The 25,599-nt window shown below is 38.9% G+C and overlaps 1 pseudogene; it reads left to right on the top strand.

The window, feature by feature from the left end:
- Positions 1 to 23,937, top strand: part of LOC147901221 (uncharacterized) — a 44,115-nt pseudogene extending 20,178 nt beyond the window's left edge.
- Positions 23,938 to 25,599: the final 1,662 nt, after the last annotated feature.

The raw sequence follows: 25,599 nt of genomic DNA, 5'->3' as shown, positions 1-25,599 counted from the left end.
GCAAAACATCTATGGCAAACAGCAAGAGCTACATGTTTGTGTGCCAAAATTTGTCCAAAAGGAAGAATCCCTAGCAAGACTCTCCAGAAGAAAACCTATTGTCAAAGAGGAATTTTTGAATGCCAAATACCTCACAGTCATTTTTGCCATTACTTTATTGGATCATTCAACTGCAAAGGATGGCATGTCAACCTTGGCAAGTGAAGACTCCAATCCTAAAGCTGTTCCTCAATCTCTACTGGGGGTACTGGCTGAAAATGCAAACCATATGAGTAATAGTATGCCATATAGGATGATAGTGCATACCAAGATTGTATTTTGTAGCAGCCAAAGAGAAAGAAGGAAGGGTTCCATCATTATGACATCTACAATCGAGTGGATTCGTTTCAAACTTAGAAAATATGAATGTCGAGGCTCTTGCAAAGCCAACAAATGGGTGAAAACCCTCGACCAATGTATGCTCTTAGCTCATAGAGAATCGCCTTGTAATGAATCCCTACCTTGCCATTCCAAGTGCGAGAGTATATGTTTCTAGTCCATCAACATGCGGGATAGTAGTGGACAACCTTTAATCTTACCATAAATACAACCAAGAAGGAAATCCTAGTGAGTGGGCTGCTAGGATCCAAAGGCAGGAGTGTTGAGACATGAAATTAAATGGTGCATCATGGCAGTCCAAGGCTAAGAACCCTACATGAATTGTAGTATTAATCTACCTCTATGAGCAAGAATATGCACGTGGATATTTAGAATATTAAGATCCCGATTCATCTTTGGCCAACAGAGATGTTGCACTGAAAGCAATCGCAAAATTGTCTTGCCATATTTGGAGCACCAGAAGGCTTTCATAACCATAGACATGAAAGAAGTAATGTCTCCTTTGCTGAACATATTCAAAGGCAAGTAAAACTATATGTATGCCATCAAAATGGATTGAACATCCATAGCTTGACATGTAAAGGCCACGTAGCTAATTTCCAGTATTCAAGCTTTTTCTTTAGCTTGGTAAGTGCCCAGTTAGAGTGTTAGTGACAAGTAATTGACCAACCTAAAGGGTAGCCAAGGTTGAAAACCAACTGAGTAGGTTGGACAATTTCCCCCAGCCATAAGATGGAATGCCAGTCTTTGGAATGCAAGGGCAATGACTTGAATTTCTAAAAAATTACATGAAGACCAGTAGCAAGACCATATAATGATAATGCGTGCATCAAGGAAGATAGATCTTACTCAGTATTTAGAGGAGTAAAAAATGAATCATCAGCATATGCCTAAGCAATCATAGTGCTACTTCCAAGAATCCCTAAACCATGCAATGTGTTAGTCGCCACCAAATGATCCATGTATTGAAGCATGGGATGGGCGGCAATAGCATATAGAAGTGCACTAAGTGGATAGCCTTGACGAATTGAACAACAAAGAGTCTAGGCTTTAGAAATATCCCCAGATAATGTGCAAGCAACTTTATTGTCACTGTATAGCCAGTAAATAACATGTTGCAAGTTGTGACGAAAACCCAATGCATGCATAGTCTGTCAAATAAAATCCCATTAGATCATGTCAAAAGCCTTGGCAATGTCAACTTGCAATAATAAAACATTCTGCTCTATGTATTTGGCATATTCTATTCCAACATAAGCATTCACAATGTTATCTGTGATATGCCGTCGAGGAATAAAACCCGTTTTATTATATAGTTGTTTGATGAACTTCTCTGAAAACTTGCATTGTTCATTCAAAGTCATTTGTAAAACTAGTACAAATGCCTACCAAAGTTTTCATGCACACTTTCATGATAATATTTTAGTGCATACACTTTTACTTGATGAAACTACAATACCAATGCAAATATCACCTTTGTCTCATATTCAATGTAAATGAGCATACATCCCTTGGACCAAAGAACATGAAATCCAACTTGGTTTAATTCTTCGTAACAACCTTCAGTTAAGTGCTAAAGAGGTTGGTACCATATTCATTCAAATGCAAAAAGGTGCACCTTACGGTATTCAATCTATTACATGAAAGATATATAGAACGAAAGATGTAAATGTGGCAAAAGGACATATCGATGGTATTGAGAGTAGCACACAAAACAAAGGAAGTAATATAAGATAAGACAATTGCATCTCAAAGCAAAGAACGATGTTCGATTCAAGCAAGGAACAAGAAACAAAGAAGAGAAAAGCAAGTAACTCTAGTGCCCTACACAAGTACATGAAAACAATTGTGGACACTCCTCAACATTCTTGCAAATGTTGTCGAACGTTAGCATTTTGTCCAAGCTACACATAATAAGTCCATCTCTAACTCCTTTTTTAATACAAAATGATATCATTACTAGCAAAGTTCCTCCCAAAGAGAAGTACTAATGCTCCACTTGTTTGAAATATATTAAGAGAAAGGTTTTACCAACATTTTCCCATATCAACATGCCACTTTTAAAGAAAACAAAATACACAAGCCTTCATAATCATATTGAAGCATGCCTTATTTCAATTCGAATCCTTTTACAAAAATTAGTGAGTTGACTTTTGGTGGGCAATACAGCCTCAAGGGAAGCATTGTGAATGTATTTGTAGATGTTGACAGAGCCCAACACTTACTACCAAGATTCCTTATAGATGGTGCAATAGCCATGGTTGGAATTAAAAGAAAGCTAGAATACACTCATTATTATATGAGATGATTAGTAAGACCTACTTTGACAATGCATGGATTGAAGGAGCTACTGCCAAATTTCCTATACAAGGAACAAAAGGTCTTATTAAACCACAAATGGGCTCAACAATAGAGTCTTTGCAAGAAAGTCAAATACAAGAGAACTCGTCAAGAAACGATATCATGGACAATGAGAATGACAACTTGGAAACTGACACACAAGTACATGGGATTTATAGTAGCCAAAAGTCATTGACTTTGAAGACAAAACAATAAATATTGCACCCTCTAAAGGCTTCTCACCTTTAAGCATCTTCAAGGACAAACATTATGAAGAGTAGCATTCCCTAAACTCGTCCACTGACACGAACACTTATATAATATACCGGATTGAACTTTATACCAAGACATTGTGCATTGGGAACTCACAAACAGTGATTGATGCTTTGCATTCTCCATAGAAAACATCTTTTTTAAAACCATGAAAGTATTGGTGTGTCAAGTTCTATCTTCAACATGGGTTCGTATGCATAAAGCACAATTACATGGATGAACATTAAGAGAAAAAGACACACTATACAAAACTAAACGTTGAAATCCTTCTCCATTTCAATATTGGATATTGTGACTTCACATACATGAGAACATCATCTGATTACAAGATGAAGTTGCAAAAAACCTATTTGCCATGGTTAGACAATAAGGGCCCCCAACTTTTTTAATTACTTTTTCATCAGTAGAAAAACTATGGGAACCTTTGCTGCAATGCTTGGAAAGTCTTTGTGAAGAGTTGAGAGAGACCTCAAAAGGTACTCCTTCTACGCAACTATGAAACTTGATATCCAATAACTTCAGCTCAGTATTATATCCACAAATCACAAGCAATTAAATGCTTAAGATCCATCCATCATAGGAAAGGTCATGGACTTCTTCTTTGTCACATAATTTCAAAATTGCAGTAGCCAACATGATCATGGGTTGCTTTAGATCAAAGACGCACCTACCTATGGTACTTCAACAAGCATAGACATAGAAGAATTTATTGACAAATACATATGCTGCGACTTATCAAAGCTTGCCTCGCCTAATCCAGAAATCCAAAAACATAAGCACCGCAAGACTTGCCAAAGAAGAGGTAAAAAATGTTGTTTTGGTGGTTTTCCCCATTCACCCATGCATACAACAAAGCTATTGACTCCACTAAATGGGGGAGAAATCATAAGCAATTCAATATACCAAATCAAAATTATCAGCAAATTATGGAAAACCTAGCAATACAACAACAAACTTTTGATGATTACCTCAAATAGCTTCACATTAACGGAGAAGAATACCTACTAATTCTATGATCAAACATTAGCCAACCCATAATATTTTTGAGGCATGAACCAAAGAATGTCTTCACTAACAACTTCAATCCAACAATTTCCAAATTATGGGGTGCTGATACGAACGTCCAATTCATTCCAATCCACATGGAGCAGCATCATATTGCACGTCATATATGACCAAAGGATACTAAAGACACAATTCACGCTGTTCATAAAGCATTTTTTGAGTGCATGCAAGTGCAGCTACTAGCTAATGGGCATTTATGAAAGGTGGGTAATTCCATTCTAAACACACAACACATAAGCTCTCAACAAGCTGTGTACTTATGCTTGTCCCTTCCTCTCACCTTCACCACATGAGAGTTCTCCTACATTAACACCAGCCTCACCAATGAGTGTGCATTCCTATTGAAATGAAGACAAGACTTAGAGTAGTTGGACCCTGAAAGCAATGACATCTTCTTTGTGGATAGTGTTACAAAGTATTTGCAACAAAAAACAAGCATGAATGATGTTTGCCTGGCATCATTCGTTAGTGATTATGGGGGGAATGCAAATGCCACCAAGACACAAAAACATGAAAAAATAATATGTTTCAACAGTTACAACACAAACAAGGATCCGGAGAAACATTTTAGAGAGTTATGTCTACTGTACTTGTCATTTTCAAAATGAAGAGCATACACTCACTACAAAATTTCCCACATGGCACGACCTATATCAAAATAACAAAGATGATATAGAAAAGAAACGAAGCGTATATAACAAACTAATACCAACCAACACAATATCTTCTAATTCCACAATGACAAGTTCAAAATCATCTAAACACTACAAAAACGTTGCAACAAATCAAGAATATGACTTAAAAGTTGAGCTAAATAGAACACAAAGCAAAAAACAATTCATTGACAATATGATTTTCACATACAAAGCACAACCAAATGAGGAATATCACTCCACAATGAGGAAATTGAATCAAAATCAACGAGCAATAGTAGATGACATCTTGCTCAAGAAATGTTTAAGGATAACAATGCCATCACACCTTTTTCTAAAAGGTAACATCGGGACAGGAAAAAATTCACTTTGCTCGTGGATGACATCTTGGTCAAGAAATGTTTAAGGACAACAATGCTATTACACCTTTTTCTAACAGGTAACGTCAGCATAGGAAAAACATTCACTTTGCTTGTATTGATCCAAGCATTCCTAAGACATTACAATCACAATAACACATTAGATGTTACTCTACCAAGAACTCTAGTACTCGCATACACAAGCAAAGCCGCATTCAACATAGGTGGAACAACAATATATTCCAAACTCCACTTGCCACTCATGACTTCCACATACAAGCCACTTTAAGCCAAAACACAACAAACTCTCTTAACATTATATGCATATTTGGAGCTAATAGTTTTCGATGAGGTTTCTCTCATTGGTCAAAATACGTTCATTGCAATAGATGTGCGAATGCGTGAGATAAAACACAACCACTTAGATCCATTTGGTGGTGTGGATGTTTTGATTTGCGGAGACTTATGCCAAGCGAGTCCAACAAAGGATGCATGGATCTTTTCAAACAGAGCTACAACATTGTCTATGGTACCATCCATTTGGAAAGACCATGTAATGTACTATGAGCTAGAAGAACCAATTCGGCAAAATGATAACAACATCATCACGATATTAAATCGCATATGATTGGGCATCCAAACACATTCAGATATTTGATATTGAAACAACCTATACACTCGTACCCAGAAGTCAAAACGTGAGACTCCACACCTACACTACACAAATAAAGCAAAAGATAAACACAATGAGAGCACAATGATGACATCTTTCACATGCTAACTTCTAAAGAAGCACACTTCCTTACTAGGGCAAAAGACATTAGGCATAAGACTTGTAGCAAGACAATCAACATACCAACAAACTCAAAAAGTACAATCTTGAGGACTCCATGTAGAGCTACACCTCAAGGTTGGTATGATTGTGGAACTTTGTTCACGAAATATGGAGATTGTAGGCAGCTTAGTTAATGGAGCAGATGCCACTTTCATGGATTCTAACATTGACAACAAAGGAGCCATAATATGGGTACATTTCAACGATCCAAAAATAGGTTTGAAAACACATAACATGAACTCAATGATCTATACTAGCAAGATTGATCCTTTATGGACACCAATCTTTCAAGTCACATGAGAATTCCAAGTAGGTAAAAAATTTCTTAACATTGTTTGCAGGAATCAATTCCCTATTCAGTCAACATCAGTTGCTCGAACCATTCACCGTTCATAAGGCCTTTCCATGGATACCTTGGTGTTTGATCCTATAGGAACAAAAGCACACGGACTAACTTACACTACACTGTCACACATGAGAGATCCCTCCAGCCTATTCATTTTGCACCCTTTGGAGATGAAACACATCAAAGTTGACACAACTATCGCACAACAAATTGCGTGCTTGAAAAACACACGACAATGGAAGTTCAACTATCTAGACCTACAACAACAAAGTAGCTTGCCAATCCTGCAATTGTTAAACACAAGAACATTCCAAAGACACAAAGATGACATTCTAAGTGATATGAACATTCTCGCCTCCCAAATATTTTGCATACAAGAAACACCCTCCAAAACTTATCAAGGCCTTAGCATTCCAAACTTCAAACATGTTATGGAGACTTTGGGTGTTGAAATTACAACTTACTACAAATCCAAACTAAACCTACTAAACAGGTTCTAAGGAAACATTGCACCTCCTTCATAGATACCTTTACAATTAGCTCAAAACACTCTGCAAACTATCATTAGACATAGAGGCCTATTACTTTCAGTAGAGACACGATATCAAATATTCAAATCCATATCGAGATGCCCTTGAAATGGCTTCGCTCTGATATAAGTTTTGTAAGAAACAGATAAGCGATCGGAAAGATATGAGCAGTTTACTGGGCGGGGGTAAAAATTGTCTGAAAAAGAAACAGTCACACATAGAGAGTCATAGATTTTTGGTCTACAATTTAATACAATAACTGAAGACATAAGATGATGCTCCTTGAAATTTAATAAAATAACTGAAGAAATAAGATGATGCTCCTTGAAGAGAGCTTCACGTTGATATAAGTTTCGTCCAAATCGGACCACCGAGCAAAAAGTTATGAGCAAAATACTGACAGGGGGTCAAACTGTCATGAAAAACACATACTCCTTCTACTAGTGCCGACTTGGGAGAATACTACCTCCATGCTTAAACTTCATCAATGATCCAAGTCCCATAGAGGTTGCCTAGGAGGGAAGGAAGAGCCCCCTTTGTGGCTTGGGAAATAGATAAACCATGTATGCGCAATGAGCAGTCGAATAAACAACACTTCTGAGCACTTTGGAAGAGAAAGCAATGGAAAAAGGGAAGAGACACTCAAGAGAGAGAACCTGAAGTGACCTTCATTACCAATAGAGTGAGACTCCACTCCAATGCAACTCAAAATACTACAAACACAAGGGAGAAGAAGAGGTTTCATACATACAACAGGGAGCGGAAGCTCCAAGACTACTCATAGAGAGAGTATAAACTAGAGATAGATGGACTCAAGAGTCTACATAAGAGAATATCTATAAGAGGGAGAGAAGGCTCATGGAAGAGGCTTGAGGAGACTAGAGCTACAGAAACATGAGGCCTAATCATGGAAGAGATGTTGAATAAGGGAGAGGAGGGCTCCTTTTATAGAGATTTTGTCACCCTCCTTCACCCATTTACAATTGCTGCCTGTAGATTCTTTTCCCCATCAATCACATAAGCCCGTATGTCACCATCCATGTCCTTTTTGGCTACTCTTGCCACGTGTCCCATCAAAAAATCCTCAAGACTCGTAAAATATTGAGAAAGTCAAGAGTCTCCCTACATGGAGCCCATAGGGACCCTCTCTTTTCCATATGTCCACATCCTCCTTATTCCACATAGGAATTCTAGAAGGATTTCTCTTGACTCCACACTCCTCCACATGCCTTTCACACGCTTGGCATGTGGCCTCTCTTATATTATTGGAACACATGGACATGAGCCCACCTCTTTATATGATTCACTCTTCCTATTTTCTAAAAACCCCATAATATCCCATAGACAAATCACTGTCACCCCATACCAAGGTATTTATCATTCATACACATGGTATTTACAATGATCCATTCCACTCATCCTCTTAATCCCATACAATATCTTAGAAAATAGAAATAAGTGAGAGCCGCTATGCTATCACTTGATACTCAAACTCTTATCAAACATAGAAGAAAACAATACCAATGCCAAATAAAAAATATCAATTTTTGGCATCACAGTGGGATTTTACTACTATGTGCCACTTTGTGTATTTTTGCACTTGGAAGTAGTATTGTAGTTTGTATTTTTTGTCTTCTAGTGTTATTGATCTTGATTTTTGGTTTTGCTTGAGGCTTGAGGCTCATAAGTAGTGGTTAGTGTGTGATTTACAACCCATCTCCAAAGCTATCTGTATGTGCACTTGGTTGTGTGTTTGAGAGTGTTTTGTGGGTATCATCGTTGAAGTTTATGTGGGAGATTCCAACCATTGTAGACAAAGTTGTAGGCTTCTTTGAAATTTACAAGGTAGTGGTGCTGAGATTACTTGAGCGTGTTTCACGAATGTTGAGTAGACTTGTAGCCATACAGTTGGTTGTTCCCATTTACTTCACACCTATTAAGGAATTTCTCATGTACTTATGATTCTATAAGACAAGCTATGAAGACTGAGAACGGTCATTTTCAAGCATGTTGAATTTTGTTTGTGATCACTAAGAAGTATTCAGTTGCTAACTCTTAAAACAAAAGCATGGATGATAAAAAATTCCATAGTTGGAAGGATTTCTAGATAAGGACGTGAGATTTTGTTGAAAACATGGATTTCAAATAAATGCTTGGAAGTTTTTCAGGTTGAGTGCATGTTTGCTTGTGTTTTACCATTTGGGTATGCTCGACATTGAGCTATGTCTTTTGTATAACAACAACTGTAATCGAAATCATTAGCATTTATGACTTGCTCGACTAGGCCAAAGACCTTCCCTTCTTTATCTCTTTCTATTGGGTGAATATATATTCACACTTTCTTCTAAGAGAAGCTATCATCTTTTTGCTTGTGAGCTCAAGGTGTGGATTAATGATGGTATTGTGTTGTGTCTGGGTAAATGTTTCATATATGTAGTGGTGCTTTCTTTCTAAGATAGTAGTTGGCAGGTTTGCAAGATTAATCAATGTAAAAATATTGTTACTTTGATAGAGCATTGCTAGCAAGCTATGTGCCACTATACTTATGAGGGATCTTTGAAGTTGGTTATGTTGCTTTTGTTTCTTTGATTATGTTTGATGTAGGGTTGTATTTTGAAATGATATGTCAATGTTGTACCCTTTTGTTGTTGATTTTAGATGACTATTAGATATCGACGTAGTGTCGTATTTGGCCCTTTGACACATTACGTTGATCTCTTGATTTGTTATGTAATATTTAAGTTGCCTTTTGGTCCATCATTTGTATGGTGCTTATCTCTCTACATTTGGTTGTATCACTAGGTTATAGGTGTAGTTAGATAAGTAAATCTGCATTTCGACACTTGGTCATAACACTCAACTTTCAATATCATTATAAAGTCCCCTTCCTCTTGTTCTGAGACTAGCTCAATGTTTGGTCGTACCATTTGCTCATACATGTTGTTCATGACTCTTAGATGGGTAATCCAATGCTTTGTTGAGATATGGTGCCTTGAACACATATTCGAGGCTAAGGTACATGGTATAGGAAAGAATTAAAATAGCCACCCTAGGATGTGGACTACATGATGTGGAGATGTGGATCAAGGATATCCATAAGGAGAGATGTGGATGAGAGGATCCCACAAGTGTTGACTATTCTAAGGGCACTCTCTATATAAGAGGCCTATCCCCATGTGTGCCAAGATCCTTCGAAGCCAGACTACCTCATGTGCAGTGAAACAAGCTGCCTTGTACTCTGCCTCTATAGAAGAGAGGGCCACAATGGGTTGCTTCTTCCTTACCCAAGAACAAATCCCATATCCAAGTAAGAAGCAATATCCAGATATTGACTTTCTGGAGTCAACATCACCTGCCCAATCTGAGTCACAGTAGCCAATCAAGGAATCTCCCGATCTATAAGTAATGCCATAGTCAAGAGTTCCTTTGAGGTACTTAAGAACTCGCATGCCTGCATTCCAATGGTTCTCTCGAGGATGATTCGAGAACCTGCTTAAGACACCAACTGCAAAACTGATGTCAAGCCTATTATTGCAAAGGAAAATTAGACTTCCCACCACTAGCCTTCTGTACTTCTTGATGTCGACCAATGGTGAGGCATCTTCTATAGAAAGCCTTGCATTGACCTCCATCGGTGTGACCATATGCTTGCACTTAGTCATGCCAAATTCCTTTAGAATCTCTCAAGCATACTTTTGTTGAGAGATGAATATTGTATCCGGCTCTTGCCAGATCTCAATCCCTAAACAATAGTGCAGGAGCCCCAAATCAGTCATTTCAAATTTAGAGCTCAATAGATGGCGTGTTTGCTGGATCATCTTCTCATGGTCACCTGTGATGACAAGATCATCTACATACAAGACTATAACAACTTGATTTCCATCTTGCTTCATTACATAGAGGTTAGCATCAGAAGCACTTCCTAGAAAACCACAGTTTAGGAAAAACTTATCTATCCTTTGGTACCATGCCCATGGGGCCTGTTTCAGCCTGTATAATGCCTTCTTTAACTTGCACACTTTATTCTGTGAATGGGGCAACTCAAAACTTGGTGGCTGAGCCACATACACCTCTTCATTGAGATGCCCATTCAAGAATGCAGACTTAACATCCATTTGAAAAACTACCCATTTGTTATGAGCAACCATAGCAAGCACAGTACGGATAGTGGTCATTCTGGTTGTGGGTGCAAAAGTTTCACTTACATCAAAACCTTCCACTTGTGAGAAGCCTTGTGCAACAAGATGAGCTTTATACTTTTCTAAACTACCATGAGCTTTATATTTGGCTTTCCATACCCACTTTGTACCAATTACCTTTCTCTTTACAAGTCGACTTACAAGTTCCCAAGTGTCATTCTTCATTATGCTATCATATTTTGACTACATAGCCACCTTCCATTTTGGATCTGCCAGTGCCTCCTCCAAGTTTGCTGGCTCCTTGATTGTCTCCATAATCTCAACCATCAAGGCCATGTTGACTATGAGATCAGCTAATCAGCGTTGCTCCTCTATTCTCTTTGATCTTCGAGGTCTATCAGGTTGTGGACTTTCTTGCACAGATTCTGGGTTTTGATCATCAAAGAGCTGCTACACCCACCTTGGTTGTGGCTTTCATTGTGGTGTGATTGGTGTAGCAGGCTGGATTTCTTGGTCCTCACTATCAGAGAACACCTCCTCTTTAATACTTTCTTCATACTTCTGGGTCAGCAAATGGCAAGTTATTTCTTCAATTGATGATGAAGTGGTTGGAGTTGTATCCACCACTAAGTGTGGTCGCTCAACAAACACCACATCTCGACTTACAATGATCTTCATTGCCTCTATAGCATAGAGTCAATAGGCCTTTGACTCCATGCTATATCCCAAGAAGATACATTTCCTACTCTTGGCATCTAGTTTGGTTCTTACTACATCTGGAATGTGTGCATAACAGTCACATCCAAATGTATGAAAATGAGAAATTGAAGGTTTCTTACCCGAGTATGCCTCTTGTGGAGTCACCCCTTTGAGAGCCTTTGTATAGCACCGATTGAGAATATAGACAGCTGTATTTATTGCCTCAGCCCAAAATGTGTTGGGAAGCCCTTTTGCCTTCAACATGCAGCGTCCCATCTCAACAACTATTCAGTTCTGACGTTCTACAACAGGATTTTGTTGAGGGAATGGGGAGTAGTAAGTTGCCACTTAATGCCATTTTCATTGCAATAATTGTGAAATTCCTTTAACGTGAACTCTCCTCCTTGATCGGTGTGAAACTTCTTGACCTTCATTCATGTTTCATTTTCTACAAGTTTGTGCCACACTTTAATTTTTTCAAGAGCTTGTGAGCCTTATCCCAAAGTAAATACACCCACATCTTTCTACTTTAATCATCGACTATTAGCATAAAGTAGAGAGATCCACTCGAAGCAGTAGTAGACATCTTACTACGGAGATCAGCATGTGCCAGCTCTAGAGGTGCCTTTGCTCGATTTTTGGTCTCTTGTAGAAATGTCTTCCTTTCTTGCTTGCCCATCAAACAAGCTTCACATGGCTCCCAATGATTTGTCATTGCAAGAAAATGTGAAACCATACCTTTCTTTTGCATTTCTTTAGCATAACATAGCCGATGTGGCCAAACCGCTCATGCCAAAGTCTTCCTATCTCCAAATCTGAAGTGATTGAAAGTGCAGTGAGCTCATACAAGTTGTTTTTCCTGGAGCGTGTGCCCACAACATTGCCCTTTGCATCTAATATATGGGCTTCAAATTTCATGAAGCAAACTTCTAGATCTTGATCAGTTATTGCAGCAATAGAAAGTACATTTCTTTTGATTTGAGGAATAAATAGTACATCAGACAACTTCTTAGATTCACCATTGGCTGTTGCAAATGAGATGGTATCGGTCCCTTGAACTACACAGTTTGCATCATTCCCAACCATGACATTTGTGGGTTCTTGTAGAGGCTGAAGAGAACAATACCACTTTTTCATACTTGTCATGTGTCAGGTTGCACTGCTATCCAATACCCATGAAGTGTTGCTTGGTGAAGATTGAGCTGTGGAGCACATCTTGTGGTACTAGGGCACATTCGAGACTCTGGGGCTTGTTTGTTGCAGCCGATTCGATGGTAGGTTCTTGTGGTACTGCATCCACGATCAACACAGGTCACTTGTGTTTCTACCTTTGGAACCCTTACGGTTTGGGATTTTAACTTCGACACCCAGACAACCTACTTGCCTTTGTATCTTGAACTTTCAAGAGCTTTGTGGTGACCCAGCACTTGGGGGGAAGCTATGGTTGAGGAGGTGGATTAGGTCTTGGAAGCTTTTGAGGTGATGGATGGCATCGTGTCCTTCTCCTACGTGGGGTTGCCTCCAATAGAGACGTCCCTAGAGGGATTAGGGAGCCATACCCTACATGGGATCTTTTCATATCATCGATTGTTGTTGAAGTAGCATTGAGCACAGAGAATAGCCTCTTGTACCTACTATTCACAGCTTTCCTGAGTCAGGGACAGCAGTGGCAGAGTAATGGGCAATTGTACTCGGATGCCACTGTGGTTGGTCTTCTATTCCTTTCGAGGTTGGACTTTCTTCGGAGGGTCGGGGTTTGGTGGGTTGGAGGTGGATGGAGCTTTAAGTCCATCCTCTCATAGAACCTCCTTGCCTTGGACAGGCAAGGGTGCAACAGAAGGAGTAGGACATGGTTCACAAAGCAAAATTACCACAATTCTAAAACCATTCGTGAGGGAAGCGGATTCTGGACAATTTGGTAGTTCACGACGTAACACCAAGTCCTTCCTAATATTATCTGTTCATCAGTCGCTTCTATGGGGAGAACATAAAAGTAGATTTCTATTGCCTAGCAAACAATCGTTAGACTCAAGTTCACAAATCCTAAGGCACTTAAGATTTGTCCATTGATAGCATGTACCGAAGTGACGGTGATGTTTAGGGGTACCTGAAGCTTCTCCCATACATTGCGGGAGATGAAGTTGCGGCTTGCTTCTAGATCCATGAGTGCTTGGATGTGCAAGCCCAGACCCTACAACAATTGAGCATGCAACCTAGCTGGTTCTACCGTTAGTTCATCCGTTAGTCCTGGGTGTTCAAGTGTTGCCTTAAGCAATGCCATTTGCTTATGTTGTCTGAGCTTAGCGTTACATGCCCTGGCTTCTTCCAAGTAGGACAACTACCTTAAGTACCTATGACTCATTTTTGAGCAATGTCGCCTTTATTGGATCTCCCTCAGCCCACTCAAATGCCAATTTTGGGTTAAACATAGTGTTATACTTGGACATGTTATGTCCAAGAATGGGATCTCCATGAATTATAATAAAATCAGACTCATCTTGGAGTTGCTAACCCCCCCCCCCCATGAAAAGGGTGTACAAAGATTTATTGGGCTTACAGGCTATTATCATATAATTATGGTGAGATCACATGGGATATCCTACTATCTCACAATACTACATTATTTGTGCCATGGAGTATGTACAACACACCTATGGGTCCTCTTACATGGAAGGGTGGCACATGGACTTGCCCTACCACCTCAACCTTGGGCCCTTGCACACTATATTTTATGCTCCTTGTGCCACACACATTCACACTCACATTTACTTATACCATTCACATTGGAATTTTTTTTCCTATAATAGATTCCCCCCCCTCGGCATAGGATGCATAGCATCCTCATGCCTAGGACCAACATGCACAAACAAGGGCTTAAGATGTCCCTTGTTGAACACATTCCTTCCATGTGGTTCTTGTAGCTCCTATACTTTAATAGATCCAACATCATGGGCTCCACCCCCACTATGTTTTCCTCGATTGAAAACAATGCATGGTGCTAGAGCCATATCCACACGCCTTGGATCAAATACAAAGGGATCACCACTCAAAAGGGCTACTAAACCCACATGCTTCATCAAAATTCTCAAAAGTTGGTTGCTCCCCCAGGTTTGGGAGGGAAATACCTCTAACTTAACCTCCCCCCCATATCAAGGGTGATCACCATTGCACTTCAATACATAATCCCCATCATGCTACAACCACTACTCCACTTTATCATGTTCATTAAGGAATATGTCTCCATCTATGAAATTAAAAGGAAAGAGAGACGAAGGAAAGATTTCTTCTATTGGCAATTCATACTTTGGTGCCTTGATCTCAAACTCATGCCGCATGTATCACCCATCATTCGTGAAATCAAGGGAAGATAGTATGGAAGGAAAGGTTTCTTCAATTTCTTCTACATCCACCATCTCCTTATGCTTTATTGTTGCAACTTCTATGGGTTCAGAGAGTTATTCCTAGACTTTATTGCATTCCTCTTCAATGTCTTGCATGGAATCTTCATAAACATTGGTAATTCCCTAGCTAGTTGACTCTCAACTTCACAAGGCATTTCTTTTGAAGCCATGAGACTCAAGGCATCAATTGAAGATGAAAAGTAATACTATCAATATCAAGCTCAGCACAATCACTAGCATCATCTTTCAAGACTTCTATATATATGTTGGGGAAGGGGGAGAAACTAGAGAGGAAGAGGATGTGTCAAGGAAGATATACCATGAGCCACCTCAACATTCAGTGCATAGGGAAAAGGAGGAATCAAGACTCAATCATTGGACATTCTAATGAACTTCATCGCAATCACCTTTGCATGCTCTAGGTTTGTTGAACTCTTTGATTTCAACTTCAGGAGAAACTCATCTTCTGCACCATACACCATATGACTCAGCACATACTTAGCCATTCAGGAAATGAACCCCTCATCTTTTGGATGCATAGCAATTAGGCCATCCAAGAGCATGATTGCTCGATCCACATATCAACGCACCATTGCCCCCTCTTCTTGCCTTAACTTTGCCACCAAGAGATAAACATTATCTCTCCTCACCCTTGCCAAAGTACTCGATCAATGCTACAATTAAAGGCGGCCAACTCTGCCGCACCACATCGATCATACCAGACCTTTGCAAAACCATCCAAGAACATAGGAAGCACTGACAACCATCAATCCTCTATGTGGAAATTCAAAGATGCACATTAACATAATAAAGACACTAGGTATTCTCTTGGGTTCTCATCCACCTGTCCACAAAACGTAGGAATATCAGCCATCATATGAAAGGGAAATGAAAATATACATATACATAAAGGGAAATGAAAATACACACACACACACACATTCATGCATTTAAATTATTTTTATTTATTTAAATTGTTAATAAGTTAAGAAAAAGTTAAGTTTTTAAAGTAGAATTATTTTTAAAAAAAATTAAACTAGAGTAAGATGAGAATTATATTTCCTAGTTTTATCATTATTAGTGCAAAATAATTTTGTGACTAAATAAGCTTTTTATGTGGAAAGGATAGTGCCATAAAATAAACTTATGATTTGGGAATGATAGTTTTAGAAATTAAACTTTTCATTTGTGAAGGATTTTTTAGCAAATTCCAAATAGGAAAAAATGGTCCAAAAATAATGAAATGCATGTTTAGTTTACCTCATTTATGATTAAAAGTAAGATTCAAATAAATCATTGTATGACCTTCTATTCACCATGTAGCAATCTCTGCACCAACCTTGGGGCTCTCTCTATGAATTGATGTACAAAGACATTTGATCCTCTTTTTGTATTGCCAATCACTCATCAATTCCTCACAAGGATCTAACTTAAGTTTCTAGGATCTTTTTGACCTACAAAAACATGTGATCCTATTCTATAATGCCAAGCGACTAGGAGAAAGTATACACATCAATTCCTTGTGAGGCTCAAAATAATGTTTTAGCCTTTTGAGGACCAAAGAGGCTAAAACTTAAGATTGAGCATTTTTTAAAAGGAATAGAACAATAATTGAACACTCAAATGCCTTTGCAATAAAAAAATTAAAAAGCTTTAACATTGTATAGCTACCCACTGGACCTCATCTTTTTGGCTTTCATATATATCTATACTCATCATTAATTATGTCTCCCAAAGTTTTCACATTATTTCATATATATCCATACTCATCATACTCTCATCAATCACTATATCTCCCAATGTGGATTGCATTTCTAAGTTTGTCATAGATGATTCAAATAGTAGTTGATCCCCTAACATCTCAAAAGAGTACAATGGCTTCCCCATGGTTTGCATTATGCTTCTTCACAAAGTAGGACTCCAAGAAACACACCTTGCATCTATTGTTGATTATCCAATTTCTCTCTCACCACATGATTGCCTTCCAATTGGTTAGCCTCATCACCTTGCATTTGTTGTTGATCATCTGATTCACGGGGGATTCACTAGTAGTGATAAGGAGACGTCACCTGCGTGCAATAAATATATGAAAATTCCCATTATCCACCCCCTATTTATGGGACCTTACCTTATAAAATGTACCTTCCTTCCCTTATATAACCCCCCTCCCTTACACTCACGTGGTACCATACGATAAACCCTAGTGGACCCCTCGGGATCCGCCGATTTCACTCTCACCACATGATTAATTTCCAATTGCTCAACCTCATCACCAACATCTGCAATAAAATGAGTATGCTCTAACATTTATGAAGGATTCAACACAAATAAATTAACATTCCATATTTTTATACTAAACATAACACAATTTAGACTTAGGTGTGATCCAATACCTTTAGGTGTTGAGATTGTATCATCTTCTTCATCTTTACCTTTGAATTTGTCATCTTATTCTTGCTCATCTTGATTTTTTTTTAAATCTCCTAGCTATATTGACCCTCTTTTATCTTCTCCTTGCATCTCATTATCATCTTCTTATTCATTTGTGTTCACCAAATCATCATCTTCCAATGCATCTAGCCCTTTAATATCTACCTCATTAAGGTGAGGAGCTTCTATTTTATCTTCAATCTTTCCAATGGATGCACACCACTTAGTTAGAGATGCACCTTGCTCCCCCAAATTGGAGTATGTTACCTCCAATGATCCTACCTCAGCATCATCCATAGTTATGGCAATGCATTTTCTTCTTGTAAGGAGGATTTCCACAAGCACAGTCCCTCCAGTCAAGGCATCAATGGAAAAATATATATTCTCGGTGCAAAGTCCCACAATGATGTGTGAAATGCTAACATTTACCAATAGAGCATGATGTTGCAAATGACCATGGTGCATATAGATGTTTAAGAGAGAGAGAGAGAGAGAGAGAGAGCTGGTGTGTGGGAAAAGGTGACTTTCCATCCCATATCTATGTTAATAGGTAGATTCCATGTCTGTAATCATCCAATTACATTGAATGGGGGCAAGACCATTCGATGATTTCTCCCTCTTGAGATAGTCATTGTACATGTTTGTAATGTACAAGAAAAATGAAGATATGTTATATATCACTATAAAATATTATGAAATTTTGTATAATTGTTGTATGGAATTAGATTTTATATTTTGCAACATTGTCAGCATAGCATGGCTCCCAAGAGACACAGTCAGATTTTGACCATGGCACAACAGCATGTCACCATGTTAGTTGGTCAATTCTGGAGGTGCAACATCTATTAACAAGACTATACTCATTCATATAGGAGAATAATAGGACACTTCTTGGGCGACATGCTTGGAATCACAAAGTATAAAGGTCAAGTTGTCGAGAGAATGGTGGCTATTTTGGGGAGAAGTGTTAACATATCAATAAGGAGAGAATGGTGGCTATTTTGAGGAGAAGTGTTGACATATCAACAAGGAGAATGGTGGCTATTTTGGGGAGAAGTGTGTTGTCAAATCAAATGCTCAGGGCTTGACAGCCAAGATTGTAGGGATCATTGTAATTTTTTCACAGGATAATGTTGATAGTGCCACAAAAATATGATCATTGGAGAAGAGAACCTCTACTCAAAGCAAATGCTCAGGGCTTGACAGCCAAGACTGTACGGATCATTGTAACTTTTTCATAGGATAACGTTAATAGTGCCACAAAAATATGATGTGAAATGCACGAGTTATTATGTTGTATTGAACTTAAGGCTACAGTGCAGGATATTCTTGATAGTGCCACACAATTTTGATGCAAAGTGTATGAATTATATGTTGCGCACATTTTGCAACATGTAATAAAAATATTGGAAATTGATCATAAACTTTACAGGGTGTGTGCATGATTAGGTGGACTTGATAGCTGTGTCTTGGACATCACTAGCAACGTGGTAGCCACCGTGTTGCTACTTGGTATACGGAAAGCCATGCAATTGGAAAAGGGAATCTACTATGTATAGCAATAACCATGTGGAAAGCTACCAGCAAATCTACATTCTCCCACCCCGATCTCTCTCTCTCACACATGAGCTCTCTCTTAGATGTGATTTTTCTCTCAGATCTATCTATTCTCTCTCCACATCCAGGTCACATTGTTCCCTGTCCACACACTGTTCCATCTCCAAGACGTCTCCACTGTGAATCGGTGTGCACGGCAGCATCATTACGAGAATTCTCTCGAGACATCATCAAAATGAGAGGTTTACACCTTTCTATTCAGCTTACCATTATTTTCTTTTGTGGTGAAACTCCACGCAAGAGACCTCTCAGGTTTTATATGTTTTCAAACCTCTCACTTTCTATTCAACTCACTACTATTTCCTTGTGTAGTGAAACTCCATGCCAGAGACCTGAGCTTCAAAGGCATTTTGGTAGAAAATGCTAAAAATGTAGGCATGCAAAAAATGTGGTAAGAGAGTGTTCATCGCATCAACAAGTGACGATATTTTCTTAGAATCATTGTTTGTATTTGGATCTTTCTAAGTAGCAGTGCGTTCTGATGCCAGACAAATTCGGGCACAACTAAAAGCACCTAAAAGCTTCTGGCTGAAGGCACAAACATTGTGAAAATTAAGAGAATGGTGGATCATTGAATTGCAAAAATCATGAGAGTGTGATCAGTCCATCAACAAGATTACTGAGAACCTCGAGCTGGATGTGGCTTGGTTTATGCTCATCTGAAGGTATTTGACCATGTGACTCAAAATTGCTACACTTCAAGTTGCTTCTACCATTTTGGTTTTCTGGTTCTCTTGGAAGACTACCATGTATGACTTGTGTACTGAATGTTATGACCATTCAGGAATTATAAATACAAATATTGTCATTTCTCTGCAAAAGAAAAAAGGACTGCTAAAAAACTATTGCAACTATACAATCATGGGGAGCTTGTTTTCGTTGCAAAAATGCATACCAAGATGAACCTATGCACTATGTGTCATTCTGGTGGCTCACTAGAATGTGGGACATGCAAACACGCTCTTATCAAGGAGTATGATGCAAAGAGAAAGCACGAATACTGACTTAAGGTGAAGCTACAAGCAAACTCTATGGACTTGAATGTTTCAAAGCATCGGAAGATTTCTCTTGATGTTGTGAGGTACTTCAAGTGACATACACAAGGTCTACATGAAGAGGCAAAGGTTGAAATTGCTAGGAGTGTTATTGAGCACCCATTATTTTGAGAGCTATAGGGTTCATGTTCACAGGCGGTTGTGGACCATGAAAAAGGTTTATAATTGATAAGCGGCCTTCAGAACACCCTCAAGTACCTGAAAAATCGCAAAAGCTCTAAAGAGTTGAAGAGGGTGAGCATGATGATGGTCATGAATACCAAAACCCAAGCCAAGAAACCAAATATTGTGGCTACGTCAAGGCTTCTAGGTGTGCATTGTAGGAACTTCTATGTTGCTAGATCTTGAATGTGTTAGGAGATGATACCAATGCATTTGTGTGAATGACAACCATGCATAAAGGGTGTAATTACAAAAGAGGTAGAGTTAGTGCTATCATTATGGACTAGTAATACACATGTCTCCCCTACCCAATAAGAAGGATGTTTGTCAAAAGAGTACAAGGAGAAAGACTTACAGGAAACACCCAGTGCATTTTCTTGAGCAGCCTCAGGTTGGTGATATTCCTTCAGGTTGTATCCCTTCAAGAATCATAAGCTCATTCCTTACTTCTCTATGGTATGTTGTTAACAAGTTGATGGTGGCTTTTAGGTTCTGTTTTTGTTAGCTACACATTAGCTACCATTGGCTACATGGTAGTAGCTACCATTATGACTTGCTACGAATAAGTACCTGTTCATTATTATTGTGGACGATCACTGCTCTACCTTTCGATAGCTACATGGTGGCTACCATGGCTTGAATTTCTATGACTTGCTATGACTACTTATACTGAATGATGCGATTATCTACCAAGTGTTGTACTGGTAGCACTCAAGTTGGAGTGAGCAGAGTGGTAGTTATGTAATAACTAAGTACTAGCTACCACATCTATTAACTATGAGTGCTGTGATTGTTGTACCAAATCATAGCCACCACTAAATGAATTGGTATCTATCATTAGGCATCCATTGCTGGTAGTTAGCTACCGAGTGCTACTAACAGTACTGAAGTAGGAGATTTGTAAGTGGTTAAGAAATAATTTAGTAGTAGCCACCACATCTGTTAAGTATGAGTGGTCTTGTTCCTGTATCAAGTGGTAGCCACCACCAATTAGCATGATACTATCATTAGGTGCCCATTGTTGCCATTACCATGGATGGTAGCCAATTGCTTGAGTGGAAGATACCATTTTCTACCACAAATAAAGAGTAAGAAATTATTTGAGTGCAAGCTACCACTTGCTTCCACTAAGTGGGAGCAACAAAAATGCTACACTTGCTACCACTTACTGCCACTAAGCTAGAGCAACAAAAACACAGCCATTGGTAGCACTTGCTACCAATTTCCACTAGTGCCTATTAGTTGCTACCACTAGAGATGACAATGCCAAGAGAGCTACTAGTCCATTGAATCCATATGTGGTAGCTACCATGTGATTGTGCGGTAGCTACCTTATAGTAGGCAATTCTTCTAGTGGAAGCTACCAATTATTGCCACTAAGCGAGGTAATTTTTTCAGTGGAAGCCACCACTTGTTGCCACAGAGCAAGAATAGCCTTAACGTAGGAATACAATTTAGTTGGCAACCTTTGAAGTGTGGTGACCAAAGGGTTTATCTATATATATATCTCCCAAGGTGACCATATTAATCATCATTGGAGGGAACATGATGCGCTCAAGAATATTAAAAAATGTAAATTTAGAGATTCTTTCATGAGGTACATTGATTATTTCAGTGGAAGCTACCACTTGCTGCCACTAAGTGAGGCAATTATTTTAGTGGAAGCTACCACTTGCTATCATTAAGCGAGGCAATTATTTGAGTGGAAGCTACTACTTGCTACACTGAGTGAGAGTAATCATAACTCAGAAAGACAATTTAGTTGGTAATGAAGAACAAATTCAACTTTGAAGTATGGTGACCAAAGGGTTTATCTGTACATCTCCAAAGGTGACAAGATTAAACATCATTGGATGGACCACAGAACACTCAAGATTCAATACTTATTTAAAAAAATAACTTACGAGATCCTTTCATCAGCTACATTGATTGAGTACGTGTTTTCACTCAATATGTGGCACTTAATTCAGGTTACAGATATTCAACTTGCATGATAGAACTGTAGCTACTCGTGTGCTTGTTGGAGGCACTAGCATAGTGGTACTTCCCAACTACAATTGCTTGCTAGTAGATCTCCAAAGGTGACCAGATTAAACATCATTAGATGGACCATGGTGCACTCAAGATTCAATGCTTATTTAAAAAAATAACTTATGAGATGCTTTTATCAACTACATTGATTGGGTCCGTGTTTTCACTCAATATGTGGCACTTAATTCAGGTTACATATATTCAATTTGCATGATAGAATAGTAGCTACTTGTGTGCTTGTTGGAGGCACTAGCATAGTGGTACTTCCCAACTACAACTGTTTGCCACTAATAGAACAAGAGAAGTATCCCTTTCATCCTTTTGTTTGTCATAGGCAAACTTGAAACTCCCTATCTATTAATGTTTTCCAATAACTTTAAAGAGTACTAACAAATTAATATGTTTAACTAGTACTAAGAAACTAATATGTTTAATGTAGGTGAAGTTCTTTCTTGCCTTCAAGCAGAGCCACCCGGAGGTACAGATTCACCAAAGGGCCTTTGAGAAGTTGAAGCCTTACTTTTTGCACAAGCTTAAGGATTGTTACACTTGTTACTGCATCACACATGTGCATATGTCTTTTCTAAAGGATGATGTAAACCACTTATGACAAGTCTCTTTTGGTGTGCATGGAGTAGAGTGCAATTGCATATGTGAAATTTGTGGTTCAGGTGATAGTTGCAACGCATTTGTGAAAACTTTCATAGGCATAACTGTGCTTTGGGAATCTATCTGAAAGCAATCTGTGCCAGCTACCATGCTCTTAAGTGCTTGATGGGACAATGCTCTTCATGTGGAGCAAGAAAAATGGCATGTTACCCAAGGGAGGAATCATTTACTGACATATAGTGTCCGTAAAGATATTTGAGGATGTCCAAATTCGAACCACAGTTGATGGAAAAAAGAAAAAAAGGAAAGTTCTTTCATTCAAGAGATGCAACGCAAGGAGATTTTGGTAATGTTTAAGGACCACTTGAAGAAGTTTATAAATCATAAATTTGTCTATAGATGGCAAGCAGAGCAATTCAAGGAGTGTCTTGTTCGCTTCCTCAAACAAGTGGTGGTATCTGTCGTGGATTTTGCAGAAAAATACACTTTCAAAGAACAAAACGAGATCCAATCCATGCATCGGCACTCCAACCAATTTACAATCTTTGTCCAAATTGTGTATATGCATATTGTAGGCATCATCCACAAATACTATCACTTTTATATATCCAATGATAGGATGCATGACACTCTTTTTGTTCAACATTGCTTTATGCTCCATTATAAATGGCTGAAAGGTCAAGGCATTGAGGTCAATGAACATTGGGTGTGGTCAGATGGAGCAGCCTCATAGTTCAAAGCAAAGAGGCCTTTTTACTTCGTTGCTCGATATGGCGCAATGATAGAAATGAAAATGACACATAATTTTTTTGGTTCAGGACATGGAAAGGGTGAACACGATGGCGCAGGGGCTATTCTTAAAAGGCATCTCACTCATAAGCAGCTAAATCCAAATGGTGCAAAGCTCCAATGTGCAAAGGAAGTGGTGTTATTTCTAAGAGAGACATTGTTTGAAGGGGCTGATGCCACATACCCCTCAAAGGCTGTACAATCAAACTCAAGGAAATCCATATGAGTACAAGCTTTTCAGGTTGGAGCTTGAAGTCTTCATCGAGTCCCACCTTGTCAGAGCTATCAAGTTTCCAATGGAGGGTGAGGGACGTATGAGAACATATGTATTATCCTCTGAAGTGTATGAAGATGTTTATAGCAGCATTCCATTTGGTATGTAGAACAAGCATCATGTAATACAATGAGCTATCACATAATCTAAGTCTTTTTGAGCAAAGCAAGTGTTGCCACACTCTGCTCCTGAATTTCATTGGCATTCACAATATGAGCAAGTCTACTTTCCACAATTGCAAGTGTGCCTCGTGGGGAATCCTGATCACTTGCTTGTTGTTTACTCTTTGGTGAGATTTTTGGGGAATCCACAATAACTACTTCAAGTTCAAATGTTCTTTGGCTGATATGCAGCCATGCCTCCCTCTTGTGTGCATGGTGGATCACACCCAATAGCCACAACTTTTATGGCATTGAGTACATCCACAATAACTATTTCAAGTTCATTCTTTAGCTGATATGCAGTCATGCCTCCCTCTCATGTGCGTGGTGGCACCCAACAGCCACAGCTTTTATGGCACTAGCTACATCCCCACATTCACGCAGCATGTGTAAGCCAAAACCTTGGTCCTTGCAAGAGTCTAGGACCACTACCATGCCTCTCTGTTGCCATGCCAACTTCCAGGAAAATTTTGTTGCAAAAAACTATGCGCCTTCTGAGCAATCTTCAACACTCCCCTCTTGTTCATTGCTTTTTTGATATGTATCCCTGCCTTCCTCTCATGAGCCATGTGTATCACACCCTACTACTATAGCTTTTATGGCACACAGTACATCTCCGGCTACACAATGCAAGTCCAAACTGAAACCATTGTCCTTGCAAGCGTCCAGGAGCACTGCCATGCCCTTCACTCCCCATGGCAATTTCCAGTAATAGTCTATAACATAAATCTTTGTATCAGGACACACAACATTATTTTACAACTACTTGCACAATCAAGGTTACGTATTCATGATGTACAAGATAGGGATACAAGGAGCATATGTCAAAGTGCTACATTACAATGCACAAGACAACTTTATCGGATAATGGGCTAGAAGAAAAGACATTGAAGAGCATAAAATTCCATTGGAAATGATTGTCGGTGGGATATTACAAAGCCAAAAGTAGCCATAGTCTTTTGATAGAGATTTTTTGTTACAACACTAGCTTCTGATAGAAACAACTACGAAGGCAAGAGTTTTTTGGCCTTGGAAGTAGCAACACCTTCCCTTGCATCTTGACCAGTATCATTCTTCATGGTAGGTTCAATGTCATTGTAGTTTCTCCTGCAAGAACAATAAATTAGTAATTGGAGAGAAGACGCATCCATCATTACCAAAGAAAGGAAAAGGTCAACTGAATTCACCTCTTCCAATCTTTCATTTCATTGTTTTTTGTAACAATGTTAAGGTCTCTGCAAGTGTAAGGCTCCCCTCACTTCCATTTCCCGATTTTGAACCAACAAGTGTCTTCTCAAAAACCTGAGTGACCCCATCACTTATATCTCCTGCATTTGAACCACCAAGTGTCTTTGTCACATTGTCTCTCAACACCCCCATGCTATCGGCAAGGGAAAATGAATTTGGTGCATCCACTTCTACTCGCTCCATTTCACTAGAAGTATGACTGGCA

This window comes from Dipteris shenzhenensis, chromosome 6 (genome assembly GCF_047967505.1).
Source record: "Dipteris shenzhenensis isolate YYH24624 ecotype China chromosome 6, Dip_SZ_1.0, whole genome shotgun sequence".
Taxonomy (NCBI): Eukaryota; Viridiplantae; Streptophyta; class Polypodiopsida; order Gleicheniales; family Dipteridaceae; genus Dipteris; species Dipteris shenzhenensis.
This window is presented reverse-complemented; position numbering and strand designations above follow the sequence as displayed.